The 24,627-nt window shown below is 41.1% G+C and overlaps 1 protein-coding gene across 1 annotated transcript in view; it reads right to left on the bottom strand.

Annotated features, from left to right (window-relative positions):
* Window positions 1-5,196, bottom strand: part of CCDC170 (coiled-coil domain containing 170) — a 96,674-nt gene extending 91,478 nt beyond the window's left edge. Inside the window, 1 exon segment of the mRNA XM_038526336.1 lies at window positions 5,091-5,196. The gene's annotated coding sequence lies outside the window, so the exon portion shown is untranslated.
* Between the last annotated feature and the right edge of the window lie 19,431 nt (window positions 5,197-24,627).

Below are 24,627 nucleotides of genomic sequence, written 5' to 3'. Positions count from 1 at the left end.
CCTGGAGCCTGCTTCTCTATCTCCCTCTGCCCCTCCCCCTGCTCATGCTCCCTCTCTCTTGCTCTCCCTCAAATAAAAAAACTATTTTAAAAAATTACAAATGGACACTGCCTTATACCTATTAGGATGGATACTATGAAAAGAAAAAAGGAGGCAGGAAAGAAAAATGTAAGTGTGGATGAGGATATAGAGAAATGGAGTCTTTGCACACTGCTGATGGCAATGTAAAATGGTTTAAGCTACTATGGAAAGCAGTATGGTGGTTCCTCAAAAAATTCAAAGTAGAAACATCATATCATCCAGCAATCCCATAAGAATTGAAAGCAAAGTCTTGAAGAGATATTTGTGCACCCATGATCAAGCAGAATTACTCACTAGAGCCAAAAGGTGGAAACAACCCAAGTGTCCACAGACAGATGAAAGGATAAAGAAAATGTGATATATACATACAATAGAATATTATTTGACCTCAAAAAGAAAGGAAATTCTGCATGCTACAATATGGATGAGTCCTGAGGACATTATTTTAATAAAGCAGTCACAAAATGACACACTGAATGATTCCACTTATATGAGGTACCTTGTATAGTCAAATTCAGAAACAGAAAATAGAATGGAGATTTCCAGGGCCAAGGAAAAGAGGAGAATGGGAAGTTATTGTTTAGTGGGTACAGAGTCTGTTTTGTAAGATGAAAACGGTTCTAAAAAAAAAAAGAGTTCTAGAAATGGATGGTGGCAATGGTTGCAGAATAATATAAATGTACCGACTGCCACTGCACTGTACATGTAAATATGGTTAAGATGGCAAAATTTATGTTAGGTGTATTTTTTCATAATTTTTTACAGTTGGAAATAGTGGGGAAATAAAGGGAAAACTGACTGTACTTCCTTCATAATTATACCTGACCAGCTCCAGGGCCTTTGCTTTGAGGAGCTAGCTGTTGATAATCTGTGTTGCTATTTACATCTTCTCATAACAACCCCATCAGACAGTTAGCGAACCTGTTTTACAGAGAAGAAAGTTGTTCAAAGTCTCAAAGGTGCTATATAGGAGAGCCTCAACTTGGTTCAGGTCTTTTAGGTATGTGAAAACACTAACAGAGCAGAGCCACCATATATTTGTGGCCTATGATCCCAAATCCAATCACTTTTTACCAAATGGCTGATACACCTTTTTGCTAACTCGTATTATTTTAATAATTTGGTAACATTTTTCAGCTTCCATTCCTTATTTCTCCCCCCACCCCCAATACCTTATTTCAAACACCACAACAAAGTTAACCTGTTCCGCTCAAAGCTATATTTGTAAATTTCCCCAAAGGGTGTTTCTGCCCTCCATGCTTGAGCTGTTAGACTTCAAGTCACATAATACCACTCGCAGTATTCACAACATTTTCTAGTCTAGTACAGCTCTGCTGATGACTTGATTAGAGGTAAACCCACCTTGAGAAAAATGCAGCATTAAATTTGGTTCATGGATGATACCAACAAAAGCCATCTGTTTATGTGTCTGTTTCTCTTGATTATGAACTCTTGATTCTTCACTGAGAGCAGAAACTATGTCAAATTCATTTTTTACCTTCAGTACCTTGTACAAATCCTCAATTACTGATTGTTGAGTTGGCAGTTGTGGAGTAAATGCTGAAGCATATTCCAAAAGTTACAGAGAGATAGCTAATAATAATAAGCACTTACTCTCTTTCTTGGATGCATTATCTATATTAACCGTGAAGTCCCAAAACTACGCTCTGTGGTAAGTGCTCTGATCCCACGATTCAGATGAAGAAACTAAAACTCAGAGATATACATAATTTCTTTGCCCATGTCATCACAGATAAGGGATATAATCAGGACTGCTTCAGCCCCAAACTAGCACCTTTGGTCTCTGCAGTATTTTACTTCCTCATATAGCTGCATGCTATTATATTTTAGTCTGCTTTTCAGTGCATGATAGTGTGGTCAGAAAAGTACTAAACTTTGACAAGATGTTTAAGAGGGATTACCTGGGTGGCTCAGCGGTTTGGCACCTGCCTTTGGCCCAGGGCGCGATCCTGGAGTCCCGGGATCGAGTCCCGCATCAGGCTCCTGGCGTGGAGCCTGCTTCTCGCTCTGCCTGTGTCTCTGCCTCTCTCTATGTCTATCATAAATAAATAAGTAAATGTTAAAGAAAAGAAAGAAAGAAAGAAAGAAAGAAAGAAAGAAAGAAAGAAAGAAAGAAAGAAAGAAAGAAAGATGTTTAAGTCCTAGCTACATCAGCTGCTAATTGGGTAAGCCATTTTAACATCTATATAATGGGAAATTATTGCCTTGCCTACCTGAGTTATAAGATTATCTCAGATATAAGTATTTAGCAAACTGAAAAATGAACTATGATAAATGCTGCTCTTTCAGCTCCTACTTTTTGTCTCAGTAAAATGTAGGTCTTTTGGGTCAATTAAAATCTTGGGCTTGATGAGTATTTTCCCTTTTTTTTTAATTTTATTTATTTATTTAGAGAGAGTGCATGTGTGTGAGTACAGGTGGGGGGGAAGGACAGAAGGAGAGGGTGTGAGTTATCTCAAACTGACTCATCCTGAGCATAGAGCCCCTGACGGGGCTCAATCCCATGATGCTGAGATCATGACCTGAGCCAAAAATCAAGAGTTGGACACTTAACTGAGCCACTCAGGCACCCTGAATATTTTCCTTTATGTATGTAGTAAAATTTATCCTAAAAATCTCGACATGAATCAATAAGATTAATCAATATGATCACTTATTTATTGCTAAAGCTTATTTTCCCCACTTTTACAGTGGAAAACTCTGGCAAATACCACCCCCATCAGGATCACCAAAAGTGGGACCAAGTGACATCATGCACCTCCTGGTGTGATACACAGAGGCACATCACTTTATAGTATTTCTACCAAAAATCTTTTTTTTAAGATTTTATTTATTTATTCATGATAGAGAGAGACAGAGACAGAGAGAGAGAGAGAGAGAGAGACACAGAGGGAGAAGCAGGCTCCATGCCAGGCGCCCAACGCAGGACTCAATCCCGGGACTCCAGGATCGCGCCCTGGGCCAAAGGCGGCACTAAACCACTGCGCCACCCAGGGATCCCTCTACCAAAAATCTAATGAAAACCAATCAGACAAACTTACTCTGCAAGACAAATGACCTAGGCTCTAAAACTATCAGTATCGGGATCCCTGGGTGGCGCAGCGGTTTAGCGCCTGCCTTTGGCCCAGGGCGCGATCCTGGAGACCCGAGAATGAATCCCACGTCGGGCTCCCGGTGCATGGAGCCTGCTTCTCCCTCTGCCTGTGTCTCTGCCTCTCTCTCTCTCTCTCTGTGGCTATCATCAATAAATAAAAATTAAAAAAAAAACTATCAGTATCACCAAAGACAAAGAAAGACTAAGGAACTCTTTCACATTTATAGACTAAAGATACATAACTAAATACAATGCATGATCCTGAAATGAAAAATATTCTGCAGCAAGTAGCATTATTGGGACAACTGGCAAAATTTTTGTGGATGGTGTACATTAGATAAAGTTACTGCAACAATGTCAAACACCCTGGATGTGATCCTTGCATTTTGGTTGGAGAATGCCCTTGCTCTTAGGAGATACCTACTAGAATATTTGGGAATGAAGACCCATGATGTCTATAGTTCACTTTCAATTGTTCTTCCAAACAAATATAAATAATATAAAAACACTATATACTTATGCACAGGCTAACATCTTTTTTCAAGATTTATTTATTTATTTATTTATTTCAAAGAGAGAGAGCACAAACAGCGGAGGGGCAGAGGGAGAAAGAGAATCCTCAAGCAGACTCTAGCTGAGCACGGAGCTGTGGTGGCTCCATCCTAGGACCCTGAGATCATTCCCTGGAGAAATCAAGAGTGGGCCACTCAGTGGACTGAGCCATTGAGGCGCCGCTGAGCTAACATTTTTTTTTTATATATTTTTTTTCTTTATTTATTTATGATAGTCACACACACACAGAGAGAGAGAGGCAGAGACACAGGCAGAGGGAGAAGCAGTCTCCATGCACCGGGAGCCTGACGTGGGATTCGATCCCGGGTCTCCAGGATCGCGCCCTGGGCCAAAGGCAGGCGCCAAATCACTGCGCCACCCAGGGATCCCTGAGCTAACATTCTTAATTCACAGAGGATACCATATTGGGATAAAATTTGCAGATGTCAAATGGAAACAAAATTACTTTTATTTGTACAATATATTACTAATTTTCCACAATAAGCCAGGGAACAGAGAAATCTAAACATAGGTCCCATATAAGGCAGCAATCAAAGTTTCTAAATATTAGAATTCCTCTAACATGTTGGAGAATCCACCCTATGCTTGACTCTGAGAGCGTCCCCCAGAGATTTCTGTGGTCAGTATGGTTAGGCTGAGGACAACTCCTAGGTTAGCAGCTTTGCCCAACACAATTCCTCCCCTGGCTCTGGCAACACCCCTAACAAACTATGCGTGGTGGGACCCTGATGCCAGGTCCAAAAGGGGGTACAAGCCAGCCCTAGCTTCATGTGTTTGTCTTAGAGCCTGAGGCCCAAAGTCCTCAATGCCTAAGCACCTCCTGAGAGTAACTGAGTAAACGGATCCAAGGACAACTGAACGTCTCTAGGGTCATCAGCAACGAAGGCCAGCGACTTCGCTGGAGCGTCATTAACCCAACCACACCAGATTCTGAAGACGTTGCTCTGAATCACTTCTCAGTAGGCAAGTAGTGTAAGTGCAATGAACGGGGGGGGGGGGGGGGGGGGGGTCGCGGAGGGGCTACAGGCGCTGTCTCTCGAATTCCACCCGTTTAAATGCTCAGAGAAGCAAACTGGTACCAACTACAACTGAGAGGCACTTCACAGACTCACAGCCGGCCGGTACCTTCCCGGCATTAACCGGCCGCCGGCAGCCTCGGGCCGCTTCCAAGGCGGAGCCATGCCCACGAGGCACCCACGCCCTGGGAAGGAGAAGTCTGCAAGGACCGGGCGCCCAGGCGCTCGGCGGCGGTCCCTCCGCGGGTGCTCCGCGGCGTTCCGGGAGGCCTCGGGGCCGGGCGGGCGGGCGGGCGGGGACGTACCTCGGGCGCGGGCTGCAGGCGCTGCGGGCGGCAGGTGCGGCGGGCGACTCGCTGGCCGGGTCGCGACGCCTGCAGCGGGAGGAGCGGCCGCCGCGGACCCGACGGCGCGCTCGGGGCGGGGCGCGGGGCGCGGGGGGCGGAGCGCGGGGGGCGGCTGGGGGCGGGTGCGGGCGGGGTGGGGCGGGGCTCGGGACGCGGGGCTCGGGGCTCCGGGCAGGGGCGGGCGGCGCGGGCGGGGGAGGGGGGGGCGCGGGGCGGTTCGGGGCGGTGCAGGGCGGGGGCCGGTGCGGGCGGGGCTCGGCTGGGGGCGGGGCTCGGGGCGGTGCGAGGCGGCGCGGGGCGAGTGCGGGCGGGGCGGGGCGGGGCTCGGGACTCGGGGTGGGTGCGGGCGGGGCGGGGCGGCGGGGTGGGTGCGGGCGGGGCGGGGCTCGGGGCGCGGGGGCCGGTGCGGGCGGGGCGGGGCGCGGGGCGCGTCTCCCCGGGCAACCAGTAAACGCGGCGGGACGGCTCACCCCGGACGCTGGCGACGCTCGCAGGACCCGCGGGGCCCCGCACCCTTGAGCGTCTGAGATGCGCCCCGCGCGGCGGACAGACCCGGGTCCTGCCGACGGGGTCCTGGGCGGCGCAGGCGGCCCGGTCCGGCCAGGCCGAGGCTGGTCCCCGGTGTGAGAGGCGGGTCTTCGCCGTGGGACCCCCCCGCGAGCGCGGTTCCAGGTCGTGTCCTGCCAGGCAGGCACAGGGGACAGCGAGTGGCCAGTGTTACGGTCAACGTTGCCGTGCTGGTGCGCTGGAGCGGTAGGAGCGTGCTGACACAAAGGTCAAGAGCATTTATTTAGCACCTACTGTGTGCAAATGTTGCAGTCCTGCAAGCTCTGGGGCGGGGCGCGGGCTTCCAGGGGCGCGCGCCGAGCCACGGCACAGGCTCCGTGCTCAAGGGAGTGCGGCGCTTGGTTTAATGTTCGGCTGTACCAGCCTTGACGTGCTGAATGATGTGTGAACACGGGACCCTACATTTTCATTTCGTACTGGGCTCTGCAAATTAAGTAGCCTGTCCTGGTGAGCGTTCTTGCTTTTGAGCTTCTCAACAACCTGCAGGAAAATATAAGTAATAGTGATACTAGTGTTAGCAACAGCCATAGCTTCTCGTTATGAAATACTTATGTGTTCTTACAAGAGCTATTCTAAGTGCTTTCAGGTGTGATCTTATTGAATAAAACAAGATTATGAAGTGGACATTAGAATAATCCATGCTTTTACATTTTTTACTTATTTATTCATAAGAGACACAGAGAGAGAGAGAGGCAGAGACATAGGCAGAGGGAGAAGCAGGCTCCCCATGGGGGAGTCTGATGCAGGACTGGATCCCAGGACCTCTGGATCATGACCTGAGCCAAAGGGAGATGCTCAACCACTGAGCCACCCAGATGTCCCTAGAATAATCCATTTTTAAGGTGAGAAAACAATCACAAGGAAATGAAATAAATTGATGAGTATATAGCTGGTCAGGGGCAGAATGAGGATCAGACCCCAGACCACAAGACCAAAGCACAGAGAAGGTAAGTATCCTGCCAAGGTTCCACTCTTTGCAGCAGAACGTAAAAGTGGAGCCCCACTCACCTCACTTGTAGGCATGGTGGGCCTGTGTGCTATACCGAAATTAAACAAAATCGGAGAGATAGCAACTCTCCTTGGATTCCATCCAGGTATCCTACAGGCATCCACTGTTGGCTGAGGATTTCCTGGCCTTGACAATGGCTTCTGTTTTTACAGTCAATATTGCCACATATCCAATCCATAATCATCTCAAAGATTTTCACTTGGAGCACCATTAAAAAAAAAAAAAAAAAAAAAAAAAGAATCCTTGAGGGAAACTAAGGCATTCAGAAATCTCCTGTTAATGGTATAATTTTTATTAAAAAAATTTTAGCATAGTATAGTTTTTAGTAATCCATGTTTTCGAGTTGCAGTTTTTCCTTGCAGTGGAATTACTACACACTTTTTAAATTTTCAGGGAAAAGACACCACAGGGGGGAAACATAAATTGATGAAACCCCAAGACATCTGGCAGAGAACCAAGCTGAGAAAGTCCCTTCTCTATTAACTCTGCATCTAGTTATTTCAGAACTCGATTTTATGAAGTCTAATTCTGGTCACTGTGGTCAACCTTGTAATTCTTCCTCCTGACAACACAAGATATGAATTCCCACAGTCTTTTTAAAAGTCCGCATTGGTTGGGGTGCCTGGCTGGCTCATTTGGTAGAGCATGCAACTCTTGATCTTTCAGGGTTGTGGGTTTGAGCCCCATGCTGGGTGTAGAGATTACTCAAAAATAAAAATCTTTAAGAAAAATAAAAGTCAGGAGCACCTGGTTGGCTCAGTCAGTTAGGCGTCCAACTCTTGATTTCAGCTCAAATCTTGATCTCACAGTTATGAGTTCAAGCCCTGGATTGAGCTCCACACTGGGCATGGAGCCAACTTTAAAAAAAGAAAAATCAGTGTTGGTGATGGATGCATTAATTAACTGGATGGGAGGAATCCTTTCACAATGCATACATAGATCCCTACTGTGCACACTTTACATATCTTACAGCTTTATTTATCAATTATAACTCAGTAAAGCTGAAGAAAAACAAATATGCACAATAAAAAAAATTAATCAGTGTTAAACTTTTCTCTAAGTGATAGCAATGTACTTGTGTCTAAGTGGGAGCAAAGTGCTTGGCTGGCCTCTGCCCAGCTGCCTTTGAACTTTCTGGGATGTCAAAGCATGAGCCAAGTGAGTCTTCAAGACAGCATCTGATGATGTGTCTTTGAGGGTTGAGAGGGAGGACAGTCTGGATTTAGGTCTGAGCTGGACCCTGGAAGGGACTAGTTGGCATGATGATAGAATATGCAGGCTGGCAGTGGGCGCGGTGGGGAGGGCTGGACATGATGACAGTTTAAGCAAGGGAGGGAGGTGAAAATGCACAAAGCAAGTTCCAGGTCCAGATTTCTCACAAAACTGCATGCATGGACAATATATTAGGATCCATCATACCTCCATACAGACTTCTATTTTTCTTTGTAATGAGAAAGAAAGCTACCAGCTGAGTACACCTCATATAACTGCTCCTTCAGCATAAGATGCCAGGCTGAGTTTGGGCCATGGTGTCTAGGCACTCTTCTGCTGCTCAAGTTTTGGAAGAGCAGCGTTGGGAAGCTGCACAGAAAATCAACAGAGCAACAGGAGGCAGACGATGTCGGAGGAGCTGGAGGTGGAGCGAGGAGGTCTTCCAGAGGAGCTATCCTGGAGCCCCTGAGAGCTGGCACTTGTGCCCTGGGGATGGAGATGAGGAGGAGGGGGGAGGATGTGAACTCCGAGCTTCCAGCCCCACTAGGAATCGAGGGAGGCCTGAGAAGCAGCAAGGAGATAAAGTAGAGGAAGGAGGAGAGAAAGAGTTCAGCTTGGGACAAATTTAGTCTGAGGTGCTGATAGGAAAAAGGCAAACGTTCTGCAATTTGGGAACAGGAAGTCCTGGGCACATCCAGCTTAAACCAGAATTTCCAGCTCATTCTATAATGTTAAATTTTTATCCTGAATTGTGTTTATTAAACCTGGCATTGGGGGATCCCTGGGTGGCGCAGTGGTTTGGTGCCTGCCTTTGGCCCAGGGTGCGATCCTGGAGACCCGGGATCGAATCCCACGTTGGGCTCCCGGTGCATGGAGCCTGCTTCTCCCTCTGCCTGTGTCTCTGCCTCTCTCTCTCTCTCTCTCTCTCTCTCTCTCTGTGACTATCATATAAATAAAAATTAAAAAAAAAAACCTGGCATTGCTGAGGTATATGTTAAATAAACAGGCTCTCTTATAATGTCTCAAATTTATTGCTCTGGTTTCTCCTTTTGTTAGTTTGCTTGTTTGTCTTGCAAATATATTTCTCATAGGAAAATTTGTAATACGATAATAACTTTGGGGGCTTTTGACTTATATTTAGAAACCTGTCGCTGAAACCACCCCTATGACATTTTAGTTGTCTAAAGCTTGTTTAAAAAGACCATATTTGATTTAAATATTTCTCTAAACAATGGAATGAAACGTTGGCCAAAGGCTGCAAACAACTGTGTAGTTGAAAGCATCGTATTATGAAATTGTGAAAGTCTCTGAAGAAAAATGAAGCAATAATGCTTAGAAAAATATTTTGTCTGTTGTACAATGATATACTCTTAAAAGAGAGGTTTACAATATTGAAAGACTATTGCTGCCATATTATTTCAGTAGATGTATTACTGAAAAATTAGAACTTGATCCATGTAGTTGGCAGATTTTTCCAAGACAAAAGCCAGCCCTCCTTGGGAGCTGGAAATAATAGACTACCAAGAGAAAATGTTGTAGGGTCAAGCATTTCCCCTGCTGTAACAAAATTGGCAATCAGTAGATTCACTCTTAATTGAAATCAGATTATAAATGAGATCTAGGTCTTTTCACATACACGGGGGAAGAAAAAGTACCAGTAAAATATAAGCTTGTGTGAGAAATCTTTTTGTTTTTTAAAGATAGTAAAAGTCCTTGGGTTTATCCCTGGACTTTAAGGCCCTCAAATAGAGGTCAAGCAGATGGACCCTGGAGTCAGGCTGTGTGGGATGAAATCCTGGCTTTGCCATTGCCTAGCCTTAGATCTTAGGTATATTTCTCTGCCTCCTTGGGCCTATTTCCTGGTCTGTACTATCAAGATAATAATGGTACTTAACCCAAGGGGTTGTTGTAAAGATTACATGAGTAAATGCATCTCAGGTACCTAGTACAGAACCTGGAACAAAGTACAGAGTAAGTGTTAGCTGTTAGTACTGTTATTTTAAAACACAGAAAGCTCCTTCACAAAACACTGCAAAAAAAGGACTAGAAAAGCAAAATTGTTTACTCTAATTCTTTTTTTTTTTAAGATTTTATTTATTTATTCATGATGGGGCAGGGGGCAGAGACATAGGCAGAAGGAGAAGCAGGCTCCATGCAGGGAGCCCGATGCGGGACTCGATTCCGGGGCCCCAGGATCACGCCCCGGACCAAAGGCAGGCACTAAACCGCTGAGCCACCCAGGAATCCCCTGTTTACTCCAATTCTTATTCTAAATTACCTAGAACTCTGGAATATCATAGTCTTTTTTTTTTTTTTTTAAGTGGAGGAGAAAGAGAAGTTCAAACAGATTCCACACCCAGCCCAGAGCAGAACCTTTTGCGGGGCTCAATCTGATAACCCTGAGATCTGACCTGAGCCAAAATCCAGAGTTGGATGCTTAACCCCCTGAGACACCCAGGCATCCTAGAAAATCATAGTCTTAAAACAATTTTTTTAACTACTCAGTATATATGAACAAATTCTTAAAGTACTTTCTTTACTTTGAAAAATAAGGATATTAGATAGGGTTTGTAGGTAGCACCTGGAAGCAACAGAAGTGTCTTATCTCCAAAAATTTAGCAATCAATTGGGCTCTTTTGATTAAACCAAAACAGAGATATGCAAGATACTTTATAAGGAGCCATTTCTCCAGCCAAGATAGGACTGTAACTTAATTGAGTACCTTAACACACATAAAAAGGGAATGTGATAATCACAATAGAGATTATTCTATAATAGGAACTCACGGGAAAGACCCTGGAACTCAAATGTTAATGTTTTGTCCACGTGATACTTTATTTCTCATCAAAATTAATAAATAGGCTTTGGAGATTTTTGAAGATCCAGGTTCCACCCTCAAAGCCTGCAAACCTGTGGCTAGTCTCCCCATTCATTCACAGGATGTGTCAGGAGTGTTCCAAGATCAGGACCCTAATGTCACAGCATACTCTAAAACAGCAATGAAAGAAAATGAATGCAGTTTTTCAGGTTCTTTTTGCTCCCACAAGTTGGAACAATTGGGCTTGCAGGACCAATGTTAAAAATTCCACCAAAAAATATGATAATTTGCCAAGCATTCCATTAAATCAACTTTCAAAAGCAAATATGGTTTCTAAATTAAGCAAAACCCCAGCCTCTTTTGGATCTTTAAAATGTCTTTATTATTTTGGAAAATCTTACGGCTTTGGGTGGGGGAGTGTGGGATTTTCCTGACCTCATTTTAGACATGCTTTAAATTTCTTTTAAAATAACGCCAACTTTCTTTCAAAAAGCAACAAATAATTCTTTTTAATAAAACGTTTATAAAAGTTGAGAGTGAAGAGTTTCTCATATGCACTGCTCTGGCTTCTCAGGATTGGTCCTGGCTTCCTGCTGAGGTTTTCACAAAAGTAATCAAAAACATTTTGATGATTTTTCTGATTCAGACCAGGCTAGATTTTATTACCAACTGAGGTTTAAACAACTATATTACATATAATATATATTAAAACTGATATATATAAATAAAGTGATCCTCCTACTCTTCTCAACAATATCATAAAATTAGCCTAATTTTTGAAAAGAGATTTTTATCTTCTCCTGATTCAGAGATTTGGCCTGAATTAAAATAACCTCTTTATAAACTTACATTACTAGTTATAAATGTCCTTGATCAACAAAGCTTCCTCTAATAAAAGAGAAAGAGAAGAAAGCAAAATACAGAAAGCTGAGCCTCAGATAATCATTTTTTTTTTTTTTTTAATGAATGCCTTAGCCTTCCCAAAGACAGATGTCTCTTGAGGTTGTTTCTCAAAGTTTCATCCTTGATATAAAACACTGATTTATGAGGGTAAACTGCCTTTATTTCATTGGATAAATTAGCCACAATTACTTAATACCTGCCCCATACAGAGCTGTGATCAGAATGTACAGTGAGTTAAAAAGAGAAGAAAATGTATTTTAGTCTAACCTCAAGGACTTTCAGATTAATGAGGAACCATGAGGCCTGGAAAAGAGGAAAACCATAGAACACAATCACACACAAAATCAGTCCCTGAGCAATATTGCAAACATGGTAAGTTATAGCTGGAGTAGAAGCACCTGATAATACCCAGGGAAAGACTTCACTGAGGAGCTGACTCTTACCATACTGCAAAGAGACAATGAAAAAAGTGAGAACTTCCCTAACTCAGCACAACATGCTTCAGGAGCCACCATTTTATAACACGTATGTGAACAAAACGCACTGAATCCATTGTTATACGGTGCAGTGCTCACACATAGTCACAAAAACCTCAAACAGCGATGCAGCATGACTTGTCCCCACAGCAAAACCAAATCCAGGACCCAGGCTTGTTTTCCAATTTTGACATCACAATCTTGTAATGTGGCAGAGACTGGTTAGCTGTTCACTAAGCCTGGTTAGATGTGACCTTGAATTCTGGCCTTTGGTAGTAAGGTCTGTGGCTTCCAGGTGTGGCCCCTAAAAACCTCTTGTGTGATTTGGTATGCTCTCTCTTCTCCTATTTTCTGGCAGGATTCTGATTCCAGGATGACCTCCACAGATTGAACAGCCTGAACCCCTGAATGTCTGCATAGAGCAAATAATGCCATTACTTCCCACACACCCATACCAACCAACTGGACTTCCAAGAGTACATTCTATTCTGTTAAACTGCTGAGCTTTGGGTGTTTACCTAGTATAACAACTAGCATATATGACGTGTCATTTTTAAAACACTGAAAACTAAAGCAAAAAGACATGTGATCCTGCTGAATTTTGTTGGAGAATGTTAGAATTTTTGGAGAATTTTTGTTGGAGAATGTTTAGAATTTTTAAAGTAAAAAGTAAAGCATTTGAATAGTGAGTAAAACCAAATCTGTAAGTATAGATACCATTAGAAAACAACATGGAGAGATAAAATTATTGAAGGGCAATTTTTTAAAAACAGATCTGCAATATAAGTAGCTGTGCCCTTCCCACTCAATCCACTCTGCCCACCTGCCCCCTATGCTGTGTGCCAGAAGAGTGTTTGGAGGGCGGAGCGGTGGGGGGGCTCTTGGTTCATTGAATAAGAAGGCTTTCAGTGTATGGTTTCCCACAGAGTAACCCTTCCTCCTTTTTTTTCTTTTTTTTTCTGTGTAACACTGTATTCCAGTGAAATTTTATAGGAAAGCAAACATATAAAACAGATCATCCTGGCACTGCTCTGGTTGAAGTGGGGTTGAAAATGTGGCTCCATCCCCAAACTGTTCCAGGCATCCCTGGAAACAACTTTACAAAACCCCAGGGGGCACTTAAGAGCATAATTTAAAAGCCACAATTTATATTAATTCAATCACCAATAACGTACAGTCATGCTAAACATCATGATAAACATCCTTAGTTTCTCTTATAATGATTGCCTTGTCATCTACCAGCTTATCTGCACTTTTGGAAATCATTTAATTTCCAACCTGTGTAACATCTTACACAATAAACTCTATTTTCCTTTAAAATATTATTGTTTTTACATTCATCTTTCTTCCAGTTTTTGCTAGCATCAGCCTAGCTCAGGCCCTGAACTGCTTTGTCTCAGTTTCTTCCAAATCTTCCAATCCATCCTGCAAAATTCTCTCTCTCTTTAAAGCTTTATTTTTTTATTTTAGGGAGCATAGAGCAGGAAGAGTGAGAGGGAAACTTAAGCAGATTCTGCATTGAGCACAGAACCCATTTCAGGACTCAATCTCAGGACCCTAAGATCACAACCTGAACCAAAACCAAGAGTCCAACACTATACCACCCAGGAACCCCTGCACGCATTCTCTTGAGAGTCTATTCTCTGTCCAGCAACAGGAGTAGACTTTATGGAATATAAATCTGAGCAGGTCACTCTTGCTTGAAACCTTCCACTGGCTGCCCATCACACTTTGAATAAAAATCCAAATGCTTTTTAATAGCCCTCAAGACTCTACATGACCTGGCCTCATCTCCACTCCCCAGGTACCATCTATACCTCCTTAAACATGGCAAACATGTTAAACATGTTTAACATGGCAAGGGTGGTCCCAGCCTAGGGACTTTACACTTGACTTTCCCTATGCCTGCAACTCTCACTCCCCAGACGGCTGTGTGGTTCACTGATGTATTTCATTCAGGTCTCTGGTCAGATCTGATCTGCTCACAGGGCTTTCACTGACCATTCTATTCTGTCTTAGTCTCTTCTTCAACCTTGCTTTCCCCCTATACTATGCCTTTTATTCCTATGGCTTATTCATTCCAGAACTGGAAGCCTGTACCTTCTACTCTCCTTCACCCACTTTGCCCATCCCACCTCCACTCTTCCTTCTGGCATCATCAGTCTGTTCTCTGCATTTATAAGTCTGATTCTGCTTTTGTTGTTTGTTTATTCATTTGTTTTGTCTTTTATTTTTTTAATATTTTTTTCATGAGAAGAGAGAGAGAGAGAGAGAGAGAAAGAGGCAGAGACACAGGGAGAATCAGGCTCCATGCAGGGAGCCTGACATGGGACTCGATCCCGTGACTCCAGGATCACGCCCTGGACTGAAGGTGGCGCTAAACTGCGGAGCCACCTGGGCTGCCCTGTTTTGTCTTTTAGCTTCCACATATGAGTGATCTCTATGGTGTTTGTCTTTCTCAGTCTGACTCATTTCATTTAGGATAATATCCTCTAAGTATTATCCTTGGAGTCCTTGTTGCTAAGACAAGCCCCTCCATAAAATAAAATATTCCTCCACTCCATGAAGAACTTCTGTTTACAGTGCCTACAGTCTACAATGTGGAATATTTTCAATCAACTATTTTAACTGAAAATACATGGTATCCTTCAGGTCTTACAAACATATATAATTATATCTCTAGCAATCTATAACGTTAAGTAGTAGAATAATTGAACACCTAACTGAAAATCACATAATTTATTAATAAGAGAGCTGGGATGGGAATTCAGATTCCTTGCCCCAGTTACCAACTCTTTGAACAAGAACCCACCTTAGAAATGGAAGGTGGCTGACAGGTCTTCTCTAAGATCACCATTATCGGGGTTTCAGAAGTTCAAATCACAGTCTATTTGGGAATTGATGAGAAAGGAAGTAGAAATAAAAAATTAAGGCATACTTTTACAGATATGTATAGTGTGCCTCATTTAATATAAAACAACTTATCAGCATTTCTATTAAAGACCAGGCAATAATTGAGATAATTTACATGAACAGATTTTGGATTTCACCAAGATAGCAAAACATTTTTATATCATCCCTTTGGTTAGAAGAATGAACCAGTTCATTCTTGTCAAATCACTTCCATCTGTTCACAAAAATAATTTCCCTTCAAAATAACTACCCACTTGTTTTCAGCTGGTTGGTGGCCTGAAACATGAGAGGCTTCCATTTCATTACCGGATTTGCCTATGTTCAGCCCTATGCACCAAAGTACTCAGAGAAGATTCCCTTTCTCAGTGTGATGTTCAGCCTGTTGTAAAATTCCATGAATTCATGTATGTCCAATGATACAAAATGTAATAATTCAGAAAAACAATCCCTATTACTGCCTCATCGATTCTAGATCATTATTCTAAAATGTATCTTTGATATTTAGAGCTGAGGTTTTTTTCTACTTCTACTAAGATTTCAACATATTAATAATTGATAATATGGCTTATGATTCACATAATCTTATGACTCTAATTTCTAATGATAGTATATTTACTTATTTTTTAAAAAATTAATTACATGTTTACAGATTATGCTAATAGCATAACAACTTCAATAAAAGCCATAACTTGAGTTTTGGAATTTAGCCAATCGGAGTTTAAATTTTGGCTCTGTCATTGACTACATGAGTGGCCTTGTGACCTGTTACTTGAAATCACTGAGACTCCATGCTCTTGTATGTATAATGGAATACAGATATTTGTCCTCTGGATTGCTATGAGGATATGATGCCACATTATGAGTGAAGCTCTTAATACCATGCCTGGAACATAGTGTTCCATAAATGGTATCTATTCTGATGATAACACATCTATATGTGCTTGATATTCACTGATTAAAGATGACTCAACCCATGTGCATGTGTCAGATTTTTCCACTTCTTTTATTTTTTTAAGGACCCCTGAAAGAAGCCAAGCTGGATGATAGAGGATTAGCATGAAGTGAAGGTTGAGATGAGAAAAAAAAATACAGTAGAACGTGTTTCCTGTTTGCCTCAAAGAAAAAAACTCTGGCAGAATAAATCTAGTCATGTCTTCCACTGGCTTTGTGAAAAAGAAAGAAGAAAAATTGGGGGGAAACGAGAAAAATAAGAGCAGTTCTTCTTAACTGTTTTTGTGCTATCAAGTCCCCAAATAAAGTGTCTTAAGTTTTGACATAATGATGAAGCAATAATTCAAGAGGGCTGAAACAACTGTTATGTAGTATGAAAAGCTCTATTATTTCCACAGGTGACAAAGGGACAGGTACCACTAATATTGCTCAAGTTTATGGCCCAAATAGAAAACTGGAGGAAATACTTTAAGAAGCCATGTAAAAACCTAAAAATGTGCTCATTATAATCGCAATGGTATAAACATAGAATTACATGAAAGGGAATAAGCTAAAAAATTAAGAGTGTATTATTGACATTTTAAAACTTTTTTGGGGGGATCCCTGGGTGGCTCAGTGGTTTAGCGCCTGCCTTTGGCCCAGGGCACGATCCTGGGGTCCCGGGATCAAGTCCCACATCGGGCTCCTGGCATGGAGCCTGCTTCTCCCTCCTCCTGTGTCTCTGCCTCTCTCTCTCTCTCTATGCCTATTATAAATAAATTAGTAAATAAATCTTTAAAAAAATAAAAAAAATTTTTGCCAATATTTCTGCAACTAAAATCATTAAAAATCGTTAAGCCATTAAAAAATGTACAATTGACATAAAAAGCTGAAGGAAATACTAAATTTCAGTTCAGGATTAATGAAAATAAAGATGAATCTTTTTCCCAGCCAAGTTTACTGTCTGCCTGGATATGTCTGATGAACCACTTGACACCACTTGAAAAATTTCTGCATTGAAGGCAAACCACACTCAATTTATTTTTTTTTTTAAGATTTATGTATTTATTTATTTGAGAGAGAGAACACACAGGGTGAACTGGGAGGGGGTGCAGAGGGAGAGGGAGAATCTCCAGCAGACTCCTGGCTGAGCGCAGAGCCTGACCCAGGGTTCTATCTTCACCCCCAAGAAGATAACCTGAGCTGAGATCAAGAGTTGGTCACTAATTGACTGATCCACCCAGGCGCCGTCCCCTGCCCCAATTCGTATTTTCTTTTTTTTTTTCAATTCATATCTTCTTTTTTTTTTTTTTTAAAGATTTTATTTATTTATTTATGAGCGACAAAGGGGGGCGTGGGGCAGAGACACAGACAGAGGGAGAAGCAGGCTCCATGCAGGGAGCCCGATATGGGACTCGATCCTGGGTCTCCAGGATCACACCCTGGGCTGCAGGCGGCGCCAAACCGCTGCACCACCGGGGCTGCCCTCAATTGATATCTTCTTAAATGTAAGGTACGATTGGCATATCATTTCCTTTAAATTTTCTGAATCACAGTATAAATTAATTTGCTATATTAAAATTAACCAAATAAGGAAACAAAAGTAGTAGTGCTTTTTCCCTTCAAGCAAAGGCTAAATGAATGGAAAGCAATTATTTTTATTTTCTTACAAAGTTTTTTCTGGTGTGATTTTTGTATATTGTTAACAAAAATTTTTTTTACTCATCTTGAGTTTTAATTGTATTTTCTCACCTATTTTGATATACTTCTACGATAAACCGCTATATATTTTGTTGCAAATATATGTATACATAAAATTTCAGCCAAGAAAGGAATGAGGACAATTTTTGTGTCATTGACCTTGCTCCATTTTACCACAGCAAACACCAGAATCCTAGCTCCACTGTAATGATTTTAAAGTTGAAACCACAAGAATGTGTGCAGTCAACAATGAAAATTATACTCCACCAGTTTTTCTTGCTGAAATGAAATCTCTGTGCTAAATAATACAGAAGGAAAATCTAGCCACTTTACTATGCTAAAGGATCTCCCCCTTGTGCCTAAACTTTGTATTGAACTTAAAAGAACTGAAAGTCATGACATATGGCATGAATTAAAAAAAAAAAAAAAAGGTAAGGAAAAGAGACTTCCCTTCTCATATCAAGCAATTACTCAATACTGAAGGTTTCGGTCTATCAGTCTAATACATTATTATTCTAGCAGGACCAGAATAATTGGGTGGCTTCAAATAATTTGCAGGAACTGAAGACTTGCAAATCTTAATGGGAGTTAGTTGTCCAAAGATGTTCATTTCAGCCTCTTTTATAATAGCAAAAGTTTTGGACAATCTACCCAGCAAAAGAGAATATGATCTGGCTCTATGATGAAATGTTTATAGCCATTAAAACTCACATTTTTTAGGTAAAGGGAACAAAAGCAAAAATGAACTATTGGGACTTCATCAGGATAAAAAGCCTTTGCAAAGCAATGGACACAATCAACAAAATAAAAGGCAACCTAAGGAACAGGACAAGATATTCACAAATGACATTACAGATAAAGGGCTAGTATCCAAAATCTTAAAGAACTTATCAAACTCAATACCCAAAAAACAAATAATCCAGTAAAGAAATTGGCAGGAGACATGAACAGACATTTCTCCAAAGAAGACATACAAATAGTTAACAGGTACATGAAAAAATGCTCCACATCACTCAGCATCAGGGAAATAACAAATCAAAACCACAATGAGATACCACCTCACCCCCCTCAGAATGGCTAAAATGAACAATTCAGCAAATGACAGATATTGGCAAGGATGCAGAGAGTGGAACCCTTTTATACTGTAGGTGGAAATGCAAATTGGGGCAGCCACTCTGGAAAACATTATGGAGGTTCCTCAAAAAGTTAAAAATAGACCTATCCTATGACCCAGCAATTGCACTAGAGGCATTTATCCAAAGGATACAAACATAGTAATCCGAAGGGGCACACGCACCCCAATGTTTATAGTAGCAATGTCCACAACTGCCAAGCTATGAAAAGAGCCCAGATGTTCATCAACAGATGAATGGATAAAGAGGTGGTGTATATATATACAATGCAATATTACCCAAGCATCAAAAAGAATGAAATCTTGCCATTTGCAATGATGTGGATGGAACTAGAGGGTATTATGCTAAACAAAATAACTCAGTCAGAGAAAGACAAATACCATATGATTTCACTCATATGTGGAAGTTAAGAAACAAAACAAATGGGCAGCCCGGGTGGCTCAGCGGTTTAGCGCCGCCTTTGGCCCAGGGTGTGATCCTGGTGAGCCCGGATCAAGTCCCAGGTTGGATCAAGTCCCAGGTCAGGCTCCCTGCAAGGAGCCTGCTTCTCCCTCTGCTTGTGTCTCTGCCTCTGTGTGTGTGTGGGGGGGGGGGGGGGTGTGTCTTGTGAATAAATAAATAAAATCTTAAAAATAAAAAGAAACAAAACAAATAAACATAGGGGAAAGGAGGGAAAAATAAAATAAGATGAAAATTGAGAGGGAGGCAAACCATATGAGACATTGAACTTCAGGAAACAAACAGGGTTGCTGGGGGGAAGCTGGGTGGGGGATGGGGTAACTGAGTGATGGGCACCTGATGTAATGAGCACTGGCTGTTATTTGCAACTGATGAAACACTAAATTCTATCCCTTAAACTAGTAATACACTATATGTTAACTAAAATGATTTTAAATGAGTTTAAATAAAAATTTTAAAATTTTAAATCATATTTTTGAAGAATATTTAACAATGGAAAACTGACCACAATATAATATTGAAGGAATAAAGTAGTATCCAAAGACACATATATTTATGGAAAACTCCCAATTATATAATATGTACTTCTTCATTCATTCAACAGTTACTATTTGATCTTACTGATCAGGCTAACAGATTCATTTCATCCTTAAACTTCAATGTAAATAGCATTACCTCAGAGGTTTAAAAATTATTTCAAATGCTAAAATTAAAATTCATCACCTATCAAACAGCCATTCATTACCTCAACCGTGTGTGGGACAAATATGCAGAAGCCACAGTGGGTTGGTTCCCCCAAAAAATGTACAACTAACGGGATTCAACACTTTAGAAATGTCTTCTATATGAATGATTTTCCCTCTTATTTTCTAAAAGGTCCGAAAATGGAGTGAATATTAAATAAACTAGACGGGGGAGGGATCCCTGGGTGGCGCAGCGGTTTGGCGCCTGCCTTTGGCCCAGGGCACGATCCTGGAGACCCCGGATCGAATCCCACGTCGGGCTCCTGGTGCATGGAGCCTGCTTCTCCCTCTGCCTGTGTCTCTGCCTCTCTCTCTCTCTCTCTCTGTGACTATCATAAAAAAAAAAAAAAAAAAAAAAAAAAAAAAAAAAAAAAACAAAAAAACACACACACACAAAATAGAAGGGGGAATGTGACCCATCCAAGAAAACCAGAAAGGAAGAATAATGTGAGTGGTGGTCTCTAAGGGATGGTTTAGTTTAACCTGATGCTCCACTCAAAACAGCATCTCCCTGTCAGCACTTTATCAAGAGAAAAAATCAGGTTTTACGGAATATCCATGTGGCCACTAGGGGGTGCCAGAACACTAATATCCCTGCATGACTCTTTTTCCTAGGGGACTCCGGATTTGAGATTGAGCATAGTTCAAGTTGACCAGAAATAACTTTTCTTTTTCCAGTAAAATGGTGAGAATGTGACAGGTCACATGATTCATAGGAGACCAGGGATTAGAGATCCAGTATTTATGAGTCCGTTATTGAGTCCCAAGCCATACTGATACCCCAGGGAAAAAACGAAAACAAAAACCCCAACAGACTTTTTTGCCTCCAGCAGGAACTAATTAGTAAATTAGAAAAAAGTAAAATGACATTAACAAAAAAATAGATTAACCAGATAAAAACTTCAGGAGTTGGAAATAACACTCCAGAATTTACAAAAAAAAAAAATTCAGACAGTATGATCCTTTTTTATCTTAGGTATGTAAAAAAATGTCTAAATATGGAGAAAAACCTAGAAATAATACATAAAAATCCATAGGGGTATTTGAAGTTGCTAGGATTATGTTCTTGTTTTTCCTATTTTTATTTCCTTCTGCTTTATTCATTTTCTGTAATTTCAAGGTATCACTGACTGCTTACTACCACGGCAGACATTACATTAACACTTCAGGTAATAAGACAGGTGTGTGTAGAAGTGTTTGGTCTCCCCAACCCCTACCCCCAGTTCAGCCAAAATAAGAGTGAGAGAGAGTGAGAAAGAGAGAGAGTAGAGGGGAAAATAAAAGTTTTATGGAGGGAGAGTCTCCAGAACAAGACTCAGTGGACGTTTGGGCAGAAAGAACTGTTATAAAAATGCGCAGGAGAGAATTTTAAGAAGTATAACTGAATTGCTTTTGATCCATTCTGAAGTTTTCTTAAAATGTAAGTAAAGAGTTTGAACTACGTTGATACTGCCTTTTGCGGTGGATATTTCTTTTAGAGAAACATGACCTTGAGGTTGAACAACATGGATTCAGGCTTGATAAAGATTCAAAAGCATTACTGCATTTTTATCCAACACAAAATACCACCTCAAATTATAGGGAAAAAAGCTGGATCACCCCTAACAAATCTTTTCCATTTGCTGTTTAATCAGAAAGTAACATAAACCCATGGAGTATAAATCACCATCCTCCCCTAATTATTTACCTGCCCTTCATCCATATTTCCATCATAACATATATAAGATACTGGATCTACATCCTGATAAAAATGCATTGCATAAAATGGCTGCTTTATCCAGAAGTTACTTCATACTTAACCAAGTATGGTATCAGCAGTTGAAACAATTGCAGATGCTATTTTGGGAAAGTTTCCCAGGATCACTCAACCCCACGACTAATGGACTCTGGCGCCTCGGCTTTACCCGTTATCCTGCTCTATAGCTGTGCCAAACAAAGAAGGGCCAAACTTGCTAAGTTGAAATAAGTGGGAGAGCAGAAGACTGTAGGCGGAACCCTGACATTGGGGGTTTCTCTCACTTCAGTGGCCCTGAAGGGTACGTCAAGAAGTAGTTCAAAAACCAAGGCTTTGCAACAAAAGACAAAATAGATAAAAGAACTTCATCAAAACAGAAAACTTTTGTGCTCAAATAATGCCATCAAAAAAGTGAAATGACGAAAGAAAGAAAGAAAGAAAGAAAGAAAGAAAGAAAGAAAGAAAGAAAGAAAGAAAGAAAGAAAGAAAGAGGGATCCCTGGGTGGCGCAGCGGTTTGGCGCCTGCCTTTGGCCCAGGGCGCGATCCTGGAGACCCGGGATCGAATCCCACGTCGGGCTCCCGGTGCATGGAGCCTGCTTCTCCCTCTGCCTGTGTCTCTGCCTCTCTCTCTCTCTCTGTGACTATCATAAATAAAAAAAATAAAAAAAAATAAAAAAAAAAAGAAAGAAAGAAAGAAGAAAAGGAAAAGAAAAGAAAAAAAAGAAAAGAGAGGAAGCCATGGGATGGGAGAAAATATTCGTAAATTATGGATCTAATGAGACTGATGTATCTTAGGAAGATATATAGAAACTCTTACAACTTGATAATAAAAAGATAATCTAATTCTTAAATGGACAAAGGAATTAAAGACATTTCTCCAAAGAAGATACACAAATGGCCAATCAGCACAGGCAAATATGCTCCAATATGCTAACCCTTAGTCATTAGGGAAATACAAATCAAAACCACAATGAGATACCACTTTACACCCAGTAGCACACTGTAATAAAAAACATAGATAATAAAAAGTGCCGACAAGGATATGGAGAAATTGGAGCCCTCATTCAGAGCTTGTGGGAATGTAAGACACTGCAAATGCTTGGGGAATGTTTGACAGTTCCTCCAAATGTTAAACATACTTGCCATGGGATCTTGCACCTTATTCTCAGGTAAGGTACCCAAGAGCACTGAAAACATATGTCCACACAAACACTTGTAAATGAATGTTCATAGTGGCATTATTCATGATAGCCAAAAAAGTGGAAACACCCCAAATGTCCATCACCGATGAATGGATAAATAGGACATTTCCACATTTCCATGTATCCACCTAACCATATGATGAGGCAACAAAAAAGAACAAAGCATTGCATGCTACAGTACAACTGATGGCCTCAGAAAGAGGCCAGCCACAAAGCCCAAATACTTGATTATTCTTTATATATGAAATACCTAGAACAGACAAATCCATAAACAGTAAATTACTGGTTGCCAAGGGCTGAGAAGGGAATGAGCAATGACTGTGTAGGGGTACAGGGTTTCTTTTAGGGGCAACAAAAATGTTTTAAAATTAGATTGTGGTAATGGTTGCACAACTGTGAATATACTAAAGTACTGTATGCTTTAAATAGATGAATTGTATGTGAATTCTCTCTCAAGAAAGCTGGTTTTAAAACAATTCAAAAACAATAGAAAAGGAACTCTTGCATAGGAAGAGTGGGTGGGAATGTAAATCGGTTGCAGCCAATTTAGTATTGAGGGTTCTCAAACAATTAAAAATAGAAATATAATACATCCAGTAATTCCACTCCTAGGTATGTACCCAAAGAATAATAAAATGTTAATTCAAAAAGATATATCACCCCTATGTTTACAGGAGCATTATTTATAATAGTCCAGATATGGAAACAACCTAGATGTCCACTGATAGATGACTGGACAAGGATGTGATATACACACACAGTGTTAGCCATAAAGAAGAAAAAAGAAAAAAAAAAAAGATCCTGCCACTTGCAATAACACGGACGGACCGAAGTGGTATTATGCAAAGGGAAAGAAGTCAAAGACAAAGCCCGTATGATTTCACTTATACGTAGACTATAAGAACAAATAACAAAGGCAGAAACAGACTCAAATACAGAGAACAAACTGGTGGTTGCCACAGAGGACGGGGATGGGGGGATGGTAAAGTGGGTGAAGGGGAGTGGAAGATACAGGCTTCCAGTTAGGGAATGAACAATCACCCAGATGAAAGGTACAGCATAGGGAATACTCCATGGTATTGTGATAGCAATGTGTGGTAACAGAAGGTACACGTGTGCTGATCATAGCAGAACATGTGGACTTCTCCAGTCACTGTGTTGTACACTTGAACCTAACGTAATATTGTGTGCCAACTAAACTCCAATTTAAAAAACCCAACCCATTCAGGCAGGTCCTACCACTGCTAAGCATTTTTGAAAAATGCCATCTTAAACCAACTTCCTCTTCCAAACTGGCACTTTTCTTGCTTGCTCTTTTGCTTCCTTGCTCTTATAGGAGGGGATGAACTATTCCTTCCCAAATTCTAATTTTGTGTCCTTAATAAAACATGATAAAAACAGAAAAAAAAATCCATTGCTTTAGAAAATGCAATATATTGCACCATAGTCCACACTGTGGCAATGAACTCAATACACATATACAGTGGTGTTCTAACTTATGTCAAGTGTCTACAAACAATTCTCTCATGTTCAATATTTTAGTAACTTAGTAGTTAAAACAGGAAGACATGTAAATGAGAGTAAATTCAAAATGTGCAGCTTTACAAAACAGACACATAGATCAATGGAATAGAATAGTGAACCCAGAAATGGACCCTCAACTCTATGGTCAACTCATCTTTGACAAAGCAGG

The sequence above is a fragment of the Canis lupus genome, chromosome 1 (genome assembly GCF_011100685.1).
Source record: "Canis lupus familiaris isolate Mischka breed German Shepherd chromosome 1, alternate assembly UU_Cfam_GSD_1.0, whole genome shotgun sequence".
NCBI classification, from domain to species: domain Eukaryota; kingdom Metazoa; phylum Chordata; class Mammalia; order Carnivora; family Canidae; genus Canis; species Canis lupus.
This window is presented reverse-complemented; position numbering and strand designations above follow the sequence as displayed.